The sequence below is a fragment of the Lissotriton helveticus genome, chromosome 2_1, assembly GCF_964261635.1.
Source record: "Lissotriton helveticus chromosome 2_1, aLisHel1.1, whole genome shotgun sequence".
Taxonomy (NCBI): Eukaryota; Metazoa; Chordata; class Amphibia; order Caudata; family Salamandridae; genus Lissotriton; species Lissotriton helveticus.
The window spans coordinates 734,679,281-734,702,554 of record NC_136059.1 but is presented as its reverse complement, the minus strand read 5'-3'; the positions used below and the strand labels follow the sequence as shown (position 1 = coordinate 734,702,554).

The 23,274-nt window shown below is 44.7% G+C and overlaps 1 protein-coding gene across 4 annotated transcripts in view; it reads right to left on the bottom strand.

Annotated features, from left to right (window-relative positions):
* The window catches only part of PAM (peptidylglycine alpha-amidating monooxygenase), a 1,252,349-nt gene that overhangs the window by 1,017,560 nt on the left and 211,515 nt on the right, over positions 1-23,274 (bottom strand). For all 4 annotated transcript variants that reach the window (XM_078675446.1, XM_078675447.1, XM_078675444.1 and 1 more), the window contains exon 2: positions 18,554-18,615. The gene's annotated coding sequence lies outside the window, so the exon portion shown is untranslated. The remainder of the gene's footprint in view (positions 1-18,553; positions 18,616-23,274) is intronic.

The following is a 23,274-nucleotide window of genomic DNA, read 5'->3' as shown; positions in this document are numbered from 1 at the left end:
CAACTCACGGTGAGGAAGAGTAGGTCATGGAAGAGATTGTTTATGAGGTCACAGACTTCAATAATTCAATGCTGTGTTTGGAGAGTGATCTTCTCCTAATTCCTTATTCTGGACTGCCTGGAATCATGCTTTTTTACAGCGCATGTGAATAATTGGACATTCACAGCCATACTAATTGAATTTGTGAGTATTGGCAAATTATTTGTTTTCTGCAACCGCAAGCTAAGAATACCTTTTAACGGCAACCAGCATTGGCGGCATCCTTTAAACAGCGGGGGAAGTTCGAAGTTCCGTGCGCGACTCCTGCCTCCGTGGTTCATGACGCAAGGAGCTAAGGAACGCGATGATGTTATTACGAGAGGTCACGCTGCATAACCTTGCGTAGTGGCCATTTTGAACTTCAATACAAGCTGAGTCAATTCAGTAAACAAGTCACCGAAGCTCATAGAAGTGTCGCCTTTATTCGTTACAAGATTTTTGAAAAATAAAAAGAAGGAACAGGTGAGATAGTCGAGACACGACTATATTTTTGCTTATACTCATTGTTTTGGGCAATTTATATTTTGGCACATTGTACTTTGCTTTGATCACAATTCGTTTTTACAAGTTGTGGTCTGGGATAATTCATTTTAGAGCAAGAAGACCAATGTAATGCAGTAGCTGAACAAGTCATGGCACAACAAAATATAGCCCAATACAATTTCTCCATCAGTACTCCTCAACCATTCTGGGCTATATGTTCTCAACCTAGCATAGTGTGGCTAGAATGAAAGCAATATTTTGTCAATTATATATGTGCTATTGATCAAGCAGGGAAAATGAAACCTGAACAAAAAAAAAGATTATTGCTTCACTCATTAGGACCAGTGGGCCTAAAAACGTATTCTCGCATGCCAAAAGTCTCAGATACCACCATAGATGTTTTTCAATGTGCAATTAAAGACATGGATAAGTATTTTGCCCCTAAAGGTGCATAGGTGTAAATAGGCACAAGTTCTTTCAAAGGAAGCAAAATGCAGAGGAGCCAATATGGCTTATTTTAAGGCAATTCAGATTAAAACATGTCTGGTTTTTCTAAACGCATACAGTTGGTACTCCATCCTTTTGCCTTTTAATTGTTTGTTCTTTATTTAATATGACCCATTTACTTCTGATACGATACCTTGTGTTTTATTAGGTTCTGAAATACTGAATAGGATGACTTGAAACCTATGAAACGAGCAAAAAATAAATATGAGCAAATATACGTATATTAATGTAAAAAGAAATACTATAAAACTGGGAGCACTAGCTAGGATACAGCAACGAGGTGCACACTAAAACAACATAGGGTTTATTTGAATGGCAAGATGCCTACAAGTCATTCTGCAAATATTTTTCTCTGCATAGAAAATCCCGACTGCAACTTGGTCATGTTTATCTCATTAAAAACGTCTGAATATAATACATCTGCCGATAATCGCAAAAAACACAGGTGCATTTGTGAAGAAATCAAACTTTAAATGATGACGGAGTGATTCAACATATTTGGAAGGCGATACAGTTTATGTCAATATTCATCTAAGATGGATATTTTCCTAGGAGGTAGGCTGCAGGAGGGCAATTGTGTTTTTAAAAAGCCCTTCTTCAAGAGCACCACACCCTCCTTGTAGTGGAGTTGTTGGGTGAGTGGGGTTCCTATTGCTGGTTCATAAAAATCATTTTCTGAGCAAACTTTAACAACCACCTTGAGGCGGAATGGGATGCCTTGTTCAAGCTAGGAGTTATGGAACTCTGGGATATGGGGACCATCTGGTTCCCAAATTCACTTCACCCACGGAACCTCTAACACATTCAGAAGATGCGACTTGGTGAAGTGTTATGAGTCAAACCTCAGACATTTACCATTGGAAAATGAATCCTATTCCATATTCTTGTTTTAAATATGTGTTGCATATTCCTTTTGTTGTGTTTCATTTAATATATTATCTGTAGCAAGTGTTGTTTAGAATGTGGTCACCGTGTGCTGCTTGCCTGCTAGCCTTCATTCTCGTTCCAGAATCAGATCTCTTCAGTGCGGCGGCTGGACATCCGAGTATGGAGCAGTTGGATGGTGGGTGGGTGCTTGGCTCTGTAGCCGTTTCACAATACATCTCAGATAAGAGGAATTGTCCACTCAGTGTTAGCAAATCAACACTGGCAACTTCACCACAACAATATCCTCTAGAAAATGCACTCGCCATGAGTTGTGCTGCTCTGACCTGGCAAGTCACAAGGACAAGGAGCCAGCCCTGGTTACATCGATGCTAGCGACATCCTTAACACAAACATGGAGGTCATCTGCTGCATCAGTAGGGTTTTGGAGTAACTGAATGCAAGGCCTTGCATCATATGACAACAGAATACTGTCAGTGCCCTTGTTGAATGTGCCCCACCTGGGATCCTGTGAGATCCCATGTGGTGCCTCTGTGGTTTAAATTGTATGTTAGTCAGAGGGGGAGCCTCATTAAGACAAGTATTATAAGGAGATAACAAGGCCAATGTCTCATTCTGTTTCAAGCATCAGTGCCTTTTTGCTAGTACATATATCACACAAAAAAATAGTTACAGTAGGCTACATCCGACATTATAGAAGGCAGCAGCAGGGTAATGAGCATAGCAAAACCAGTGAACCACTTGTCTCTCTACACAAATGGTGATCTGTACTTGCCAGTGATTGAAATAAGCTACCTGGGTAAGTTGTTTGAAATCTAATAACTAAGTCATAGATAGTGGCAATTCTAGTTCCAGTTACTGTCGCCTATGGACTTTAAACTATTTGCCTCAACATTAAGGACTATGGGAAGGGCTCAAAAATAAATTTGTGTTTCTTGGTTCGTAAAGTTTCATTTACTGAAATGCAGAGCGTCATAACAGTAAGTAAATGGCGCATGCGTCAATTTAAGCAATAAGTTCATTTCCCAGATCTACACCGGACACGGTTAGCTAGAGAGAAAACTAAAAGAATATTTGGGAAGTGATTTATTCCGAAGTACGAGATTTAAAACTTAAAATAGTTGTGTTGCAGTTCTGCATCAAACTTTATTTTTAAGTGTCCCCTAAGCAGCACTTGCGCTTTCTCTTCGAGACATGCTGTATTCAGGTATGACTGTGAAGCTCTGCCCACTTTCTACCCATCTTTTTAATTGGCTGCTGTCACTGTCCTTTGTAAACTGTGGCTTTTCATTGGTCAATAGGCTTAGTAGTCCCCCCTTAGTACCGCCTCGTCTCATATTGTAACCTCCCATGAGGACACTCCCTGTTACATGTGTTGTTACTCAGTAGGCTTTAATCACAGCCTCCAAGCACTAATTTAATAAATGGTTTTCTCCTACCAGCGACATGCTCTCTCGCAACGCTTTTTCTATAGCATGGCCCACCTCCACTGATATAATGGCAGCCGTGCCTTTGATTTATTTGCAAAAACAACTTTTTTTGTTTTAAAGCGCCCCAATCCGCGCTATCATTTTAATGGAGGCCGCGCCCCTTTCTTTATCTAAAGAAAGGTGCACGGCTATTAAAGTAATTTCGAGTAATGTCACGCTTTTACAAAAACAAGGATTTGTCAACTTTTTTTGTATAAGCGCCCCATGCCGCGCTTTTACCTATTCTATTCGAATCATCCTCACTTCCTGGTGCTTCCTTGTGCCCTCCCCCTAACTCCTTGGCCTGGGCTCTAGGTCTGGTTTCTTTGTTTACGAGTCAAGCGCTGGATGGTTTTTGGGAGTTCAGACCTGCTATAGAGCCTCTAACAATTTTGACTGAAGTTTATTATTTGAGTACCCTCCTCCCGATTACCCATTTCCCTCTGGTTACAGACATGGAGGCACGTGCAGTCAGCCCGACGTTCTGATGAATGTGCGGCCCAGTATTTTACAAAGGTGCAAGGGCTGACACCTTAAGCCACCCAGGTTTGATTTTTAGCCAGGGTCACGTTGCATTCTGAAGCTTGTTGTCTTGCAAAAAAAAATGAAAATAAAATAATTTCTGATTTCCATTAGCTTTTGCCTAAAAATCCAAACTTTACTAAACGTGTCACGTATGAATTTGTGTCATTTGGCAGCTGTGGTTGAGGCGACCCCTACCACAATTGAAAAGGGTTCTTCCGTGGGCTGGATAGGAGGGTTAGGAATAAGAACAGATTTCCTTTCGATGAAGTCGATTGGTCTTGCTAAGACACTGCCACACGGCAGTGTTTTAGCATGACTAGCCTGTCTTTGAATTCTAGTAGTTGTAGTCCTGAATTTATATTTGGATTAATATGGTTTCGTGTCCCAAATTGTAATTGTAAACCTCGACTGGATGATCTACTAAAACATCTACATAAATTTTGGAATTCAAACCTCCCCCCTAATCTGGACCAATGCTCCCCTTCCTAACCCATCCCATCAATGGTTCAGTGGTTGTGTCATTGGTCCCAAAAAGTGCTAACAGTTGGAAATGGTTCTGGTAGAGCATTGGTCCTAGCAGGTTCTGTGTCTATTGGCCCAAAAGGTTGCTTCTGTTCACAGCTGAGGCTTGAGGTTGTGGTTGAGCCCTAAGGTTCAGCCTCTGCTCCCACTGGTAACTGTGCATCTGCAACCTGCCCCAACCTGCCAGCAAGCACTACGACTCTGTCTTGTGCGAGTGAGCCCTGTTGTTCTGTTGCGACCCCCTTGGGTGAAAGCGGGGCATGGGGTGCTTTTTCAAAAAAACAACACATTTGTCACCTTGATAAACAAATAATTTTTCTTTGTAAAAGTGCCCCATACCAAACATTCACTTTAATGGCGGCCACGCACCTTTCTTTAGACACGGCTCGTCTAAAGAAAGGGGAGTGGATGCCATTAAAGTGAACGGGCGCTTTTACAAACATGTATTTGCAATACAGTCCGTCTCGCATTTGAGAGAGTTTAAGCTATTGGCATTGTAAATAACAATGCCTTTTATTTATCTGTTTTATTTATTTTGAAACTTTGAACTTTTGAAATTTTGTTTTGAAACAACAACACATAAATAAAGGGCATTGTCATTTACATAGCTCAAACTCTAGCAAATGAGAGACCTATTACATTGTAAATGCTTGTTTTCAATCAATTAGGGTGTATTATTTTAACTCTGCAACTAGGCGGTTTTAAGGATCATCAAGAAAACTAGTGAAAGTATTAATAACTTCTCTTTGCCCTAAAGATTCCGAAGGCCTGACTCACAAAATGTTTAGCAATTATAAATCACTCTTATAACCATAACCATAAGCAGATGAATTTAGGTACACAAGTCGCATAACCTAATTTTCAGGATCGAGGATAAACTTACAGATCAAAAATTCCAAGCACGACTGAATAAACGTATATGCCTATTGGATTTAAACCTCCCCAGTCTTAACTTTATGCATACCCAAAATCATTCGAAAGGCATTTCAAACCCAATCTGAACAGCCATATTTGGTACTAAAAATGTGGGAGTTTGTGGTATGCATAAAGAATGTTAATAAGGAACAGGCACCCACATATTTTCTATGGACATAGTGGAAGGAATTTCGAGACATGAGAGAATATTAGCCCTAATGCAAGACTGCTACTCAACCTGCACATAGGTCAGTATAGAGTTTGCGCAGGGATGGAATGTATGCTTTTCAGAAATGTTCGTGCTACTGCACAGCAATTTTTTGTGACTCCCCAGAAAGGGTAACTTTTCAAATATCATTGGTGTAAACCTGCCTGTCAAACTCACTCAATTTACTGTGAACCTGGACCCAAAATCTTAAGACAGTTAGATATCCAATTCGCTACTTGTGTACATACTGTTTTGCAAAAATGCTGTTGTTGTAGGGAAACAAACTGAAAGCGTTGGCTTACTTCTCAGAGTGTAATGATGTAGGCAGGCTCCAATGATGACTCTGAGCCCTTACTGTAGTTAACTATTATTTATTGATTGTATCTCTAATAAACCCAAAGAGCGCCGAGCCTCCGCTCCAGCGCCCGCTCTTCCCGCTGTGGTTTTGCGCTCTCCGCGCTCAGCCACGCCCCCAACACCAGCAGCCAATCCTGGCCGCCTGCACGTCACGTCCGCCGACGTGCCGTGCAACATCTAGAGCGTCTCTACATATCTCCCTTTTTTCACACAAACATTTGAACTTACAGTCCGTCGCTCAAATCATAGTCTCTGAATCTCGTTGGCCTCACCACAGCTCTACCACTCCGTGTCCGTCTCGCAGGGGTGGTGTTGTTCTCTTCTTCGCCTTGTCTGTCTCTGTTATCGCCATTCTCCTCAACTCTTATCTCCTGCTCGCTGTCCCTTGCTTCTCCTTGTCTTTGCTCTCCTTCTTTCAATGTGATCTCGTTCTCCTGATGTTCTCGCTTCTCACTCTCGCATTCTTCTGATTCTCCACCTGCCCTTTCACAGTCCCACACTAGGATCTTATTACATCTGGCCATGCGGTCTTGTGACCATATGTTGCCGTCACTCAGCCTGGCCGCTCTTCCCTTAATTTCCTTCACCTGCAGGGGCTTGCTGTATTTGCTCTCTCCTTTTCTTTGCAGAGTGGGCAGCTTCACTCTCACCCATTCTCCTTCTTTGAGTTCTGTGTCTCGCACGTTCCTCCGGGCATTATAATGTCTGGTGTATACTGCCTTGGCTTTCTCAATGTTAGCCCGCACCACAGCAGGGGACCATTCACTTACTACTGTCTTTTCCTTCCACACCCGGTTGTCCTGAGTGAACGGTTCTCGGCCGCGCAGCAGCTGGAAGGGGCTGTATCCTGTACTTGTGGGAGTGATCCTGTACGCCCACAACATGTGCCATATGTCCTTCTCCCAGTCTTTGTTGTCCGAGATGGCTGCTTGGATCGACCCCATCACCACCCTATTGAAGCGTTCGACTTGGCCGTTCCCCGCTGGGTGGTATATCGATGTGTGCTTCGCTTGGATGCCGTTCCTTCCTAGGAAGTTGTCCCACTTTTCCGATCGGAACTGGGGCCCATTATCACTGAGGATAGACTTGGGTATGCCATCCCTCACAAAAGTGTCTGCCAGGAATTTCACTATGGTATCCGCGTCCATGGCTTCCTCTATCTTGATCTCTGGCCATTTCGAAAACCTGTCAACAAGGACACACACGTACTTCTGGACCCCTTGGGTGTCTAAGACGGGGCCTAAGATGTCGACAGACAACTCTTCCCAGGGGTTCTTTGGTGTTTCGAATGCACCCAATGCTGGGCGCAGAGGTTTGAGTGTCTTGTCTGTGCCTTGGCACCTCACGCACTCTCTTACATGTCGTTCCGCTCTTATGTCCATTCCCGGCCACCAATAGTTCTGCTTGGACCTCAGTTTGAGTTTCCCTATGCCCAGGTGCCCTTCGTGCAACATGTCCAGCAGTCGGGGTATGATGTTCGTTGGAGGGACAACTTTCTCTCCTCTATATACAAATGTTCCTTGATTGTCCAGGGAGAGTTCCTCCCTCACTTCAAAGTATGGGTTGAGTTCCTTCCGGACCCGTCTCTTATCCGGCCATCCTTGAGTGATGTAAGTTTTCACCTCTTCTAACGTCAGGTCCTCTGCATACGCCTGTGTCCATTCCTGAAGGCTGATAACTTTTTCGTGATCCTCCATTAGTGCCACCCATTCTTCCGTGCATGACTTGTCCTCTTCACTAGGTTCCATAGCCGCCGCTCGGCTCAGGTAGTCTGCTACCTTGTTCTTGCTGCCTGGTATGTGTTCCACATCATACCTAAACTCTAGGAGCTTTAGCGACATCTTCGATATCCGGGGTGTCGCCTCTGCATGGCCACTCGATGTCAGCACTCTCAGTAGTGGTTTGTGGTCGGTCCGTAGTTGAAATCTGGTGCCCCACAGGAATTGTCGAAAGCGCGTGGTGGCCCACACCACCGCCAGCATCTCCTTTTCTATCACACTGTACTTCCTTTCTGTCTCACTCAGTGTGCGCGAGGCGAAGCAGATCGTCTCCAGCTGACCTTGCCCTCGGTCTTGCATGAGGACTGCACCCAGTCCCTTGTCGCTGGCGTCTGTTGTGAGGACGGTTTTGCCTTGAGGGTCGAACCCTTGAAGGGGTATGGCCCCTGCCACTTCCTTTTTGATGATCTCGAATTCCCTTTGTGTGTCCTCTGACCACTTGAATTCTGTGTTCTCTTTCGTTAGCTGTCTCATATGATGAGTCTTAGAGGCAAAGTGCTGTACAAATTTTCCATAATACTCTGCCATCCCCAGGAATGACCTGACCTCTTCCTTGGTGGAGGGGGGCGGTGCCTCGCAAATCGCTCTGACGTTGTCGGCCTTGGGGGTCACGCCTTGCGCCCCTATCTCATGCCCCAGGTAGGTTACCGAGTCCATCCCTATCTTGCATTTGGACCATTCAGCCGTGAGTCCTTTCCCTTCTAGGATCTTCAAGACTTCTGCCAACTTCCTGTCGTGGTCTGGTATGTCTCTGCCCATCACCAGGATGTCATCTTGGAAGTATTGGACTTCCTTGATGTCCTTGAATAATTGGTGCATCATCTTCTGGAACACCGCCGCTGCAGAAGCTAAACCGAATGGCATCCTGCGGAATTGATAGCACCCAAACGGAGTGATGAAAGATGTTAGTTTGCGGCTATCCGGATGCAGAGCAATTTGATGATATGCAGAGGTCAAGTCTATTGTTGAGTACCACTTAATCCCCCTGGTGCTGGCCAGCATCTCCTCTATCCTGGGCAAGGGGAATCTTTCCACCACAATGTTTTTATTCAGTTCTCTCAGGTCAACGCACAACCGGACCCTTCCGTTGGGTTTCTTGACCACTACCAGGGGCGCCAGCCACTCGGCGCACGTGATGGGTTCTATGATCCCCTTGTTTTCCAGGTCTTGTAGTTCTGCTCTCACAGCGTCTCTCACTGCCAACGGGACATTTCTGGCCTTGTAGGCCACCGGGACAGCGTTCTCCTTCAGGATGATCTTGTGGGCGAATTTTTCCAGCTTCCCCACTGTGCCCCCAAATACCTTTGGGTATTCGCTTTTCCATTTGTCCAGACTTGGCCCAGCCACCTGGTCCGCCAGAAGAATTTGCTCCTTGCCACCCGGATCCAGCTTGATTCCTAGGTCGCCCTGATCCAGCCAACCCAAGACTGACGGCCCCCTCTCCGATACGTAGAGTTTACAGTGTGCTGACCGGCCTCGAAATTCGAAGGTCAAGGGTCTGAATCCTGCCATGGGGATCCGATCTCCGTTGTACGTGACCGGGCGGATGTCTAGCTTTTCTAGCTCTGGCCCGAGTCGTGGCGCAAATTTCTCCTCCCACACTGCTCTCTGGATGATGGTGAAGGGAGACCCTGTATCTGCCACCACGTTGATCTTGACGCCGCCTATAGCCATCTCCAAAACCGGTTTCATCGTGCGTCTACCTTCTCTGTCTAGAACTTTGCCCTCCGTGCTTAGTACCTGATCCTCAATGTAGATCACCGTGACTTCTTCTGGCTCCGAATCGCCGTCCGGATCGTCGTTGCCTTGACCCACACATCTCACCATGCTCTTGGAGGCCTTCTTCCTGCAAACCTTCTCGTAGTGGCCGATTATTCCACAGAACGCACACTTGGCGCGGAACGCGGGGCACTTCCGATCGTGCGCCTCGTGCGACCAGCTTCCACACCTGTAGCATGACTTCCTGTTGCTTCCCGCTTGTTTACTCGACGTGTTCGTGCTGCTTTGCCACTTGCTGGGCCCTCTTTCTGTTGGTTTCCTGTTTCGGTATTCTCTGCTAGTCCCCTCGTCATCCACTTTGTTCACCATCGTGCTGGACGCCATATCTTTTTTTGTCACTTCAGCGCATCGCCGTGCTAATTCCGCTCTCTTCACGATGACCAACACCTCCTTCAGTGTGGTGTCTCCACTAGCCCATAGCTTGTCCTGCACATTCGTGCACGTGGTATGCATCACCACCTGGTCCTTGATGAATTCCTCTTCCCAGTTGGCGTACCTGCACGTGGCTGCCAGTCGTTTCAGTGCCGCCACATACTCCTCCACTGTTTCTCCTTGCTTCTGCTTCCTCTGTTGGAAATTAAACCTATCCACCGACACGCACACCGCCGGTCTGAAGTGTTCATTGAGGTCTTCGAGCGCATGTGCGTATACGTCGTCGTCTGTGGATGTCCTCTGTTTCGGGACCAAGCTCTTGTAAATCCGGAGTCCTTCTGGGCCTAAGTTCAATAGCAAAATGCGTTTCTTCCTCTGGGGTTTGAATACCTCCTCATTCTCATCTTCCAGTACACCTATGAAATTGTCGATGTATTCTCTCCAGTCCTCCCACTTCATGAGGGGTTCTCCTGGGCGAGGTAAGAACTGTACCGGAGCCATCGCGTAGCCTGCTTGCGCGCTCATTTTCTCGCTCTTCGCTGCAGGTAGTGATCTTACTTGGCCACGGGGACTCCCTGGTGCGTCGTCTTGTTCTTCTCCACTTGCTGGGGTTCGGGGACTGTCCGTGTCGGCCCCCTCGGCTCCTTGTGAACCCTCCAGCGCGTGCTCACTGGTCTGCTGCACGCTGGGTGGGTCGGCGCTCTTCTCCTGCCTTACTTCTAGGTTTCCTGGGCTTTTCCTCCCTTTTTTCCTTCCTCTGCGCCACACCCTCCGGTGTGCCAGGCTCTGCCGCGCTCTTTGGGGTACCTGTTCTCCTGCACCAGGTAGTCTTGCTCCCCTGTACCTTGTGGGGTGGTTCTGAAGCTTCTAGTGCTTGCTTGTCGCATAGGGCTGAGTCAGTGGTTCTGCCTTGCTGGGGGGTCTTCAATCCCACCCTCGTCGCCACTGTAATGATGTAGGCAGGCTCCAATGATGACTCTGAGCCCTTACTGTAGTTAACTATTATTTATTGATTGTATCTCTAATAAACCCAAAGAGCGCCGAGCCTCCGCTCCAGCGCCCGCTCTTCCCGCTGTGGTTTCGCGCTCTCCGCGCTCAGCCACGCCCCCAACACCAGCAGCCAATCCTGGCCGCCTGCACGTCACGTCCGCCGACGTGCCGTGCAACATCTAGAGCGTCTCTACACAGAGAAAGTCCAAAAACAATTTTCAATCATTTAAATTAATAAACATTGTACAGGATGTGTCCCTCATAGTTACATGTTCTCCTTTAAAACGAGTTAAAGTTAAAAAAACATTCCATAAACACGTTATCCCACTGGAACGTGAATGCAGTGCAGCGCCGTTAATGACGACATTTCTGCCAAACAGGAGAGCAGCTCCATATGTGGCCCGCAGTGCACAATACTGCATGTTGACTATTTAAGAAATGCATCGCTAGTCCACTTTTGATCCTGATATCCATATAAATTAAATGTCTTCTGAGTAATCTTCAAATGTGAAAAAATAATCTTAACAGCAGTGGCTGCCGTAAACAAGGAGAATTTTTCATAAAGGGACAAGAATCGCAAGGCATTCATGTGAAATTCACAAAATGTTCAACTTCTCAAAATAACACGAGTTTACTTAGCTCGGTTATAAAAAAAATCCTTCTCCTGAGAATGTTCGGTACAGTGTTGCCCTGGGAGGCACAGCGCGCATATCCAAAATGGCACCACGAGGATCGCTTACTGCTGCCAGAGTTCTAGAGAACGTTTTCACCAATTAGCACAAGGGTACTGGGGGGAAAGGAGGTTAAATACGCACAATTTCTAACTTGTGTAGTCCAAACAGACTCCCATAGGTGCTCATTCTCCTTCTCAAGCAGTTCAAGTGTAGTGCTGTGTTTCCAGATTGTGAAGGAAGATGGAAATATTTTGGCACAGGGCCATAACAGTGAGAGAAAGGGGGGTGGAGGTTATGCCCCAGGCCTTGCGCTTTCTAGGGTCCTGCTGCATTCTTTCTGCAACATTTTATAGATTTTCAAGCCTGCGGTCTTTGATAATATTGAGGCAGCTTGGGCAATCACACCACAAGATGGCACCGGAAATAAAGTCTTCTTGCTTTGGAAGCACATTCTTTTAATACTGAAGATATAGATGCTGCTAATCTCATTTAGCCAGTACAGAAGAAGCATCCAACGCACCCAGCAATATGTTTTGGCACTAGGCCTCGCACTAACATCATACAGGACTGGCACAAAAGGCCATTTTACATTTTTGCACCCACCTTGTGTTTTTTTCCCCACACACACACAGTGCGCAGATGAAAAGCTACAATTAAGTCATTGCATGCACTTATGCTTCTTATTGTAAAAGCATATTAATTTAAAGTCATAAGTGGCCGATGCGCACTTTTGCATGTGATGAGTATTAATAATAAACTGCATTATAATATATGGGGTAGCATTTTGGTCCGATGAAAGCTCACGCCAGGCTGGAGTCTGAAGCCTGGCTCTGACTCTGCAAGAAGTCCTGTTGGAACCTCGAGCTCATAACGAGTCGAGCACATAGCAGCTGCCTGCCACCCTCACCCCACCCTCATGCTCAAAAAGGAAAAAACAAAGCATCAACATCTGAGCTGGAAAGGAGAGATAAATAGATATCCATTTAAAAGGGCCGATTTGTATAAAGTGAAACCAGAAACCTGGATTCAATTACAGCTTCCTCGCATAACCAAATTGTGTGATCTTAAGCAATATTTTATTTCACCGATCCTACTTTTTATTCATTATCCCATATAAAAGCACTTTCAAACAAGCAAGCTCACAATACCAGCTGTCTGAAAAACTATTGTATTTGATTTAATAGACTATAATGTTACTCCTCCTATAAGAATCTGGGTCACATACAGGTTTCTCATGACAACTACCTTCCATAAAAGTTCACAGATGGCACTGTTGCCAGGGTGGGGGCAGGGAAAGGAATGGTCCTAAGCTCTTGTTTAAAACTAGCACTTTTAATAAATACTTTTTAGTACAGTAATATAATGTGATGTATCAGTGTCGAAGCTTCCACATGTTAAAGAAATACTCTTTTTTAATTTTTTTGAAATGAGACATTATCATATTTTACGTGATGTCTGTTGTATGATATACATGGAAAACATTTTCTGGGCTCGGCTTGCGCTGGCCTTTGAGTGCCAAGCCAGACCCTTGGCTCGGCTCTCCCCTGTTAATTTGTTGGCTTGCCCACCTCTATTTGTGAGTCTTTTCATGTAATTAATGCACGTTCTGAGTAATAATCACTGGTGTTCCTTATCTGGTCTTGCAAGGAAAATTGGGCACCGAGAAATATAGTCATTTGTGCAGGATCACACACATAGATCGAGTATTGGAATTCAGGATTTTAGCCTAGGCTTCTAGAGTCTGCAGTTCAGGCACTAGATTACATTCTCCTGCCCTCAGTTCTACACATGCATATATAGCTTTGGGCACTTATCATTCCAGAACTAAATGAGCATTAGAAATCCAGACGAAGTTCCCAAATCTTCTGAAGCCTGTTACTAAATACATTAAAATAGTCCTTGTGGGAAAGGAATACTTTGAAGTTTTTCTAGTAAAAACCATTACAATTTTAATTTAAGTAATCGAGTTTTAAATATTGCATTTTTCTAATTTCAATATAATTAATGTGTTTCTTTTTCTGTTGAGTAATCCACATTTTAAAAAAAAATGTTTTGATTTACTTATAAAGTATACAAAACAAAATAAATTTCAATCTAACCATGCATTTCATGGTTAGTGAAAAGTGTATCCAGCCAACAAAATAAGTGGTTTATTCTCACACAACAGGAAGTTCAACATGGGACGAAAAACTGTAGCTGAAATATCTCCTTCCTTCATCTCCTTGCAGTATTTCTCACACCCAAGGCTCACTCTTGATGCTGACAGCTGGCACAGTCAGGACAGGGATGCTCAGCAGTCATAGTTCAATGAATGGCCTGTGTGGTCTATTCCTAGAGATGCCCATGCATCCACTACAGAGTCAGTGGCAACTGATGCTTTTACCAATAATGCAGCACGGCTGCTGTTGTGAGGTTTTTCTTCTCTTCTCTCTTTACTCCTTTACCCTACCTTCTGTTCAGCCTGCATGACTGGAGAATTCTGTATGACGTAATGGAATGTTGGAGTATGGACCGGTTTAGAGGGTCAGTTGGAGATGTGAGGCTGACCAGAAGGAAGCTGCTCCTGGTGGGGCTACTATTGTAGCTTATTTCTTACCATTTTACTACAATTTATCATCTATATACTACTTGGAACTTTTTTCAATAAAGTACATCTTGGAACCTACCACCTTGTCTACAATTTGGACTTCTTTACTTAGTACATTTTGGCGACGAGCTTGCTGACACCAACTGACTCACACCAGGCACTCAACATTCCAAGAACTCATCAACATTCCACACATACTCAGGCTGAACAGCAAAGGGAAAGAGGGAGCACAGAAAGAAGAGGAAAAGTAACACTACCACATATCCTCTTTCTTTACACTGAAAAGAAAAACAAAATAAGAAAATATGCAAAGACGTGAATACATCACTTGAGCAAATAAGTGCAGAAAGAGATAAATTGAAAGATAAACCAAAGTACAATATACTAATGGAACAATATCATAGAATAGACAGGTAAGAGATAAGAACAATGGTAAAAATATACACACGCACCCAATGACAAAAAACAAAGAAAACAGGTGTGAAATAAGAACAAAACATAACAGCTGCCCTCAGCCCTAATGCATACAAGGAAACAGTCTCCCTCACTGCAAGGTTCGGTGGTAATCTACAGCCATAACTGGAGTGCAGCGGGCATCACTGGCGCCACTGACCAACTGCACTAATGATAGCCACACCTCTAGCTTTCATCCCCTCTTTGTGGAGGTGTTCGGTCTGCTTCACTCAGCTGCTCCGCCCAGTGAACCCCACCTCAAGAGCTCATAGTGAGGTCCCACAATACAAAACACCGGCTGGGGAGAGATGGACCCCTCTCAATAGCAGGGGTGTTGGAGAAGAACCCAGGTGCAAATGTTGTGGCCAATAAATATTGGTGCATCCATAGGGTAAGGCAGATAAAAAACACGTGGAGAAACAAACGCTTCTCAGGTTTTCACATCATCTGCCACGATTGCCTTTCTAGTGTTTACAAACCACTCTTCATGATCAAATTTCTGTATTAAAAAAGTGTAAAGTATGCTATAGGGCCTAATCGGCACTCAGCCGGGTATTACTGTTTACCTGCAGAGCCCATACCCAACTTGTCTACAGATTCATTTATTGGACATGTGGGAGAAACAAAGCTTTTGGCCCTACAAACTAAGAGGAAACATAGCAAACAAGGAAAGAGAAAAGAAGATTTTCATTTTGTTTCGTTATTAAATACAAAATTGAAAAATGCTCAATTTCAGGGAACAGTGCATCAGCTTGTGTCAATTCAATTGCAACGAACAAAAAAGACTTCATGGAGAGGTAGCGTGCACCAAAATCATGAGTGACGTGAAGGACTATAACCAGAGAACTAACGAGGGAGATTCTAGTCAATGACAGCACGAGACCCTCAGGAGTGCGGCAGGACAGCCCTACCAGCCACTCAACATCCTGCAAAACATCTGTTTATTGGGAACTACTGTTGCAACTTGTTCATAAGAAATACTTACAGTAACTGAGAAAAAGGTCAAAGATATGCAGTGAGCACGCTTTGCGTGTGAGCACAAACAGCACACAGTTCAGGCCAGGTCACCTCTAGGAGCACAGCATGCAGTTGCCTCATATTAACACCAAAAGTTGCAAAAATCACTTTCAGGGTGCACCTGTCGTGAATAGTATAAACACGTAACCTCAGGTATTTGAAGAGCATAGGATCACATTGCCAGTCAAACAAGGACCCTATAGATGTTCAAAGGCTATAGGGTCACTGGAAATAAGATGAGGCTTGTCCAGGCCGTTGCCTTTCCAAGTTTCAATTCAACAAGAATACTACCTGCACCATTATATGAGGAGTAACACATATATAATGCACAGATGGCAGAATAAAGCCTTTTGGGAGCAAGATTGTTTACAAACAGCAATTAATTAATTAAGTAATTGTAAGTGAGAAAAGACAATTTGCCAGGAGAGAACTTTACTTGATGTTACATCTTAAGCATTTCCCCACCGAGAGTTCAACTCCTCACTTTTCATCTCTGCAAAGAGTATATGACCAGACCAGACCCTGAATTCAAAACCCCATGGTTGGCTCATTTGACCAACTCAATAATCTCCTTTTCTAAAGCCATTAATTGAACCACGCCTCTACAGATTTTTTATGAACGCAAATGCAGATTAATCAACATGACGCAGGGCAAACAGGGACTGGAGGGGGGACGGGAGGGATGGAATAGATGGAGGGGTAGAGAGGGCCTGCAAACACATGCACTCTTAAGGAGTACTAGGGTAAATATAAAAAAAGTACCTCTGCAATGTGCAGCAAGTGGAAGGACAATGGCCGCAGAGACCGGAAAATGTACTTGATCCAAGCTCCATGGACGACCAGACGGCAAGGAGAATTCAAGAGAAAGTAGAAACAGCAGGAGACCACGACCAATAAGAAGCAAGGTAACTAGAGAGACCAGGGAACCCACCAATGGTAAGTAAGAGTAAATATGGGGCGGGTGCCAAGACTGTTTTAAAGCTTTTTAAAATTTACAGTAGCATTCACTGACAGTGCATGCGTGCTGTAGGCAAAATCTAAAACACAAATGTTTGAAAACGTAATGCCACGCTTATGGTTTTTCATCAGCACACGAAATCCCAGACTGTTACCTTTACATGTTTTTACAATAAAAAGATTAAGGTGGGGCCGGTTAACTTGGAGAAACAGGAAAATGGAGAAAGCAGAAGCGTGGACAGGGAAAAACAAGGTGTGGGCAGATGAGGTCGGTGGGCAGTGCTTAATTTGAGGCGATGGAGGCCACTTGCAAAAGTGGAGAAGTGTGGCTCAATGGTTAGAGCGGCAGACCCTGATGCAGAGGTCTGGCCCGGGACCAAGGTTCAATTCCCGCCTCGGTGGGTCTTGGGCTCAATATCCTCTGACCTGATAATTCTCGCCTCGGTGCCTATTCTAACCATGGGTCCCACTCTGCAACTCTGGGCAATAGCTTGCTTAATCTCCACAACGGCCCCAACAGCCCTGGGATGCCTGGCTTCACCTTGGGGGTGCCCAGGAGTGGGAAGGGTTCCACAGCGGTATGCGTACAGCACCAAGACACCTCAGGGTATAAGTGCGCTAAACAAGTACAAATTCATTTCATTTCACTCTTTTTTGGGGACCAGCACTTTTTTTTCCTCGTCAGACATTTTCTGATAGCCTGAAAGGGAAAAACAGACAGACGGGAAAGAAGGAGGAAGAGAAAGATGGAAACAATATTACCAAGTGACTGGCAGTAGATTAAAGAGGATTAAATAAACCTGGTGTGTATTCAGGACTAGCAGCCTTGGAATCTGACACACTGACATTTAATAGCGTTGGCCGTGGGCTTCTGAGCAGCGCTTTGGGCACTATATTACAAATGAAGTACCGGGCATTCTTTTCAAAATTAGCCTTATTTAAGGGTGCAAATAGGAGGGTCCTAATAGGAATTAAGAAATTATATTAAATAAAAATTATCATGCTGAGGTAGCCCTCTCATAGACATGATCTCCCTCAAATAATAAAGCAAATCACATAAGCGAGTTTATCACAAGAGAAGCTAGACATTCAGTTTTAAACCCTATTTAAAAAAAATGAAAATTTAGGCCCACCCCCCTAAAAACATGATAGAAAATGTGCTGTGTGGTGCTTGTGCTGCACAAAAAAAGGAGCAGTCCTGGCAGTCAGTTCCAGTGGGTAGGTTCACTCTGGTAATTAAGAGACAGATGGAGTTCATTTCTTTCCCAAGTGTGTGCTGATTGGCAGCTACACTGTGATCAACAGCACTGTACGCTGAGCACATTATAGGCGCCATCTGCCTCCGCGCTGCTTATATAAGGGGGGCTCGAGAGACACTTTTGATTAGCACTTGAGCTCGTTTTAACCTCGCATTGAAATAAAAGAGAATCTCCCTTTTTCTCAGCGACGTGTGGAAACCACAACATAGCAAGGCCCTCGGAACCGGGCCGGGCGCCGGGAAACAAATGCCACCCGGTTTTGATGAATCTCTTTGGTACAAAGCGGACATGAATTGCATTAGTTAAATGTCAGACAACACGGAGCCGCATCAAGGGAATTCTAATATGTGCATCACACGCGCATGATTAATGAGGATTTAAGGACCCAAAGCTCTGACTTTAACAACCTCTTCAAAAAGAACCATGTCCCAAAAAAGCTGGGGCTGGAGTTCAGTGCACAGAGCAGGCTATGGTCGCGCGGCAATCAGGGCACTGTTGGAAGGAGCCGCGAGGCGGCGAAGATGCTCATGACGCCTTCGTTCGCTGTCAAAGAAGCACCGGCGTGCGTCATTCAGTGATTGATAACCCCCCTCTGCTTTCATTCAGAAACTGGGCTAATCAACTGCAACCCCAGCCAGCCGGAATATTGTTAAAATAGAACAAGTTGGCATCGACAGGGCAAAGCGACAGACACACAAACAACCCACACAAACACACCCAGAAAATCTCATCACAAAAGGGCACAGAAGGAGCCGCAAACCAGTACAGATAACATACCTTTTCGAGCAGACGAGAAGCACGAGTCAGTTACTGCGCCATTTGTGGAAATCTGGTATTTTCTGGAAATATAAAATAAAGCAATCAATTGAAAGTGAGAGCTAGCGAGTCAGTTCAGTTCTTAAACTTTATTCGATTGTTCGTAAAAAACATCATAAAAGTATACAGAATAAACATAGCACATATGAATTGTCACAGGATAGGGAAGTACAGGGCTTAGCAGAGCTCAATCGATAAAACATGGACTAGCAGCAAAGGTTCAGACTAACATAATATTAAAAAACCATACTTTTTCTGGCCGTGATTGATTTTAAAATAAAAGTTGCGATAAAAAAGCATATATCCGGAGTAGCAAGTGCAAATAAGAATCTCATAGCATTACCAGTTGTTGACACAGAATATTTCTTAAATAGGGGTTTGAGGTAGAAAATACGCAGAGCTTTATACAAAGGGCATATTAGCATAAAGTGCAGAGTGCTTTGCTTAGTAATTCCGTCACATGGACAGGGGGTGGCAGAGTAAATTTTCATTCTCGGGAATGCCACCAGGTTATGCACAATTCCTAGTCTCAGCCTTGTAAGAACATATTGATGAGGCTGTCTGGTGATAACTTTTAGATACATAGGAAAGCCAGTCCCTTCTTCCATATTAGAGAAATAGAAGGCATGGGTTGAATAATCTCTGGTTTGTTCTTTACGCTTATCATGTTTATGCCTCAAGAAGATGCCTTTAACCTCCTGTTTCGGTAGGACGGTGGCACACATTGGGTCCTCATGTACATCCAAATCGTAGAGTTCCTTAAAGGATGAAACAACATACTTTAACCACAGGATCTGGTAGGCGTTATCCAAGCATAAGCAGTCTTTAATTATTTCTCTGGTAAAGCTGGTTTCATCCTTAGACCAAATAGATCTCCATGACATTAAGGGTCTCAATCCGATTAGATCAGATATGTAGTCCAACCCTAGTTCTTTATGGGTCAGTTCAGTGGATGCCGAAGAAGGGAGGCAGAGGAGTCTTTTAAGAAAAGAATTCTCCAGTAATTGCAAGTCCCTTTGGGTCCAATGTCCCCAGACCCCTGAACCATATAGTGCAATAGATGCACACCTGTGTCGGTAAACATTCAGCATGTCCGGTATACGCCGGCTTCCCAATTTAGCAGCAAAACGATATACACATGAGGAGGCCTTACCCATCCTAGCTTTGACATTATGTTGCTCTGGGGCCCAGGACCCACCATTGTTAAAGGTAATGCCCAGATAGCAAAAGTTATTCACAACCTCAATGCAGTTTTTCTTAAAATAAAATGATTTAAGTTGGTTTACCTTTTTACCGCATGCCATGATAAAAGTTTTAGAATTATACATTTTTAGTTTCTTCCCCTGTATAAAATCATAAAAGCAATTCATAAGTTTCTGAAGGCCTATGGGGGTTCTTGAAAGTAAAACGGTATCATCTGCATAAAGCAGCACCGGGATAGATTGTCCCTTAACTTGTGGGGCATCAGCTTGCACTTTTTTCAGTTCCTGCTCAATTGAATTTATGAAAAGGGAAAAAAGCAGCGGGGCCAGGACACAACCCTGTCTAATGCCAGATTTGACCCTGATCTTCCTCGTACATTCTCCCTCAGGGCCATAACGGATCTGGGCAGATAAATTAGCGTAGAGTCTGGCCAGAAAATGAATAATCGCAGCCGGTGCATCCATTTCGAGTAGGGTTGACCATAACAAGGTATGGTCAACCAAATCGAAGGCACTGGAGAGGTCCGCAAAACAGAGAAACAATGAACCCTGTTTAGCTTTAGTGTATTTTCCTATTAGGAGATCTAGATTGATACACTGCTCGATAGTGCCGAGACCCTTCCTAAAGCCGTATTGGGAGACGGCAAGGATGTTATTACTTTCGGCCCATTCCTCCAAGCGTAGCAATAAGACCCTACTCATAATTGTTAGTGAGGAATCCAGAAGGGAGATAGGGCGGTAGTTCTTAGCCTCTCCTCTATCTCCCTTCTTGTAGATTGGTATAATTACGGATTCACTCCAAGTAGAGGGGGTAGTATCGTTAACAGCAGCATTGAATACTTGGGTCAATAGGGGGCTCCACAAGGCCAGATCGGTTTTATAAAGATCAATCGGTACCCCGTCTGGGCCTGGGGCTTTCCCCCCTTTACTTTTACTGATTGCCGTGTCACCTTCCTGGAGGGTAATCCCCAACGGTTGGTTGGGTATGGTGTGGTTATTACAGGGGCTATCCTGGTCATTACCTTTTGGGTCAAAAATTCCGGTAAAATGTAAGACCCAGCTGACCTCGCTAACTTGTGCAGTAAGAACTGGAAATTTCTCCTTCTGGAGAAATGGGCTGTTCACAGTACTCCAGAACAGTTTGCTATCCTGTAGGGCTGCAGCCTTAGTCAGGTCCTCCCAGGCTTGCTCTCTCAGTTCCTGTTTCCTGCGCTTCAACTCACATTTGTATTTAGACCTCAAATGTTTAACAGCATCCCTATCTCTCGGGTGGTTAGATAATGCCTTCTTAAGGTCTTGTAGCGCGGACGTACACGCTCTATCAAACCAGCCTAAAGTGGCCCGCTTAGTTAAACCCTTAGTAATGGTGAGAGATTTTTGTACTATAGTTCCAAGTTCCTCGAAGTCAGTTATGATGCGACTTGGAGTGGCATCAACTTCAAGGCATCGGGATATCACTTTGGAACCAGCTCCCACAATTTTTCGTAGTCATTTGTTGGATTTATCTCCGCACCATTTGATTCGAATACCGTTTTGCCTACATGGTGTGATCTCATCTACAGTCCTACCGACAAATTGATTTTTAGGACCCCATATGAGGGTTGACATAGTTAAGGCATTGTGGTCGCTGATACCAAAATCCATGGTGACGGGGACCGTACAGAGGGGGACCATCTGTGTCGATATTATCAAATAATCAATAACGGATGCAGTATTCCTCCCTGTGAAGGTTGGGACAGTGTTGCCCTCTTTATCCAGGGCGGGTTGGTGAATTACCAGATCGTGCTTTAGCAGGAGAGTATTAAGGGAGTCGCCATAATGGGTATGGGAAAAATTAGCCAGATTCTCCCCATTATCCCCATCATAACCACATGCGTTAGTATAAGAATACGGACAGGATCTGATATTAAAGTCCCCCCCCCCCAGATAATGTCAAATGGTTTGTGAGTATTGTCACAGATTTTGTTTAAAGCTGTCTCTAGTTCGTCTACAACAAGGGTGCTTGTATGGTCAAATGTGTTATTATAATGGTTGATCAGCAGGATGTTCCGGCCCCCTCTATTTTCTAACTTGAGTATTTGAGAGTGTGAGCCAACAGTGGAGTAAGATCTTACACGTGCTGGAAAATGCACAGACAGTAAAATCAACAGGCCGCCTTTTGCCCTACCCATGGTGGATGCTTGTGCTGGGCAGTTATAGGAGACAAAGCCATCATAATGAATGTCAGTAGTAGACCAAGTCTCCTGTAGGCAGAGGATATCAAACCCTGAGATAGATTCCCTCCAGCCCAGGGCTGACATCCTCTGTCGCCACCCGGCAATGTTCCAGCTCGCCATTAAAAAGCCTGGGGGACTAGATGTCAGTACCGCATCCGTCAGGGCGGGGTTAAAGGAGGGGGCTATAATAGACCGCCCCGTCTCAGACGGGCCCAGGGCGTGGGGTGGAGGATGGATATCCGCAGACACAACATACAAAGAGGGTACCAAGGGCAGCATTTCAGATGTTAAGGGAGTTAACAAACATTCATCTGGACTCGTAACATAGCCCGCAGTTTCCCCATCCACCATATCATTAACAATCTCAGGTGCAGAGGGCTCTAAGGTACGTTTTGGCAGTAGTCAATCAACCCCCTCTAGGCCCTCTAGGCAGCTATACCGGTTATAGTCAGAAAAAGAGTTGTACTGGGGGGTGTACTGGTGTCTTATTTCATATTATCTCTGTCTACGTTCAACCCTAGTCCAGTCATGCCTTCCTTTACCATGGGTTACTTTATCAGGTGGAAAAAAGAAAGAGACTGGAAGGGTCTGAATGGTCGAGTCAAAAGACCTATTAAATCCCGCACAGATATAGGAAAACGTTCTAGGGTCTCTGAAACTGACCATAATGCAATCCCCATTAATGGACTTGGGTGTCTTACCTATCCATGGTACACTCTTTACCATGATAATTTCATTGTGGAGATGGGCCGGAAGGGGTCTGTTCCAATTGAGCCACTTAACAACTCTACCTTTCAGGGAGCTAAAGGTTTCGGTTTCCCCGGTTTCCAGGGGGGGAGCTCCAGCTAAAACTATCGTATACCGGTTTGCTTCCGGAGGGAGATCGGGCCGGCGGGGTCTAAGGACTCCAAGTTCTTTGATTGGGGACCCTAGTAACCCATCGGCCGTTGGTTCGGAAGGATTAGACTTACAGGGTTGATGACCAGAAAGTTGATGTGAGGGGGCATTATTCCCCTGACTGGGGAGTTGGTAATCTACTGGGGGACATGGTACAGGACGGGTGGGATTTTGGGTCACACTTGCTGGTTGAGTAACTGGCATGGTGGGAACAATTTGTAGGGTGTTTAAGCTATTGGGTTTGGTGAAGTTAGCTAGGATAGAGGCAGTGGCTTTCTCGATATTAGACAATCTGAAGTCCAACCTTTCCAATTTGGCCTCTAAAGGAAATAAGATTGATTTAAATAGGGCGGCCAAATTTTCGATA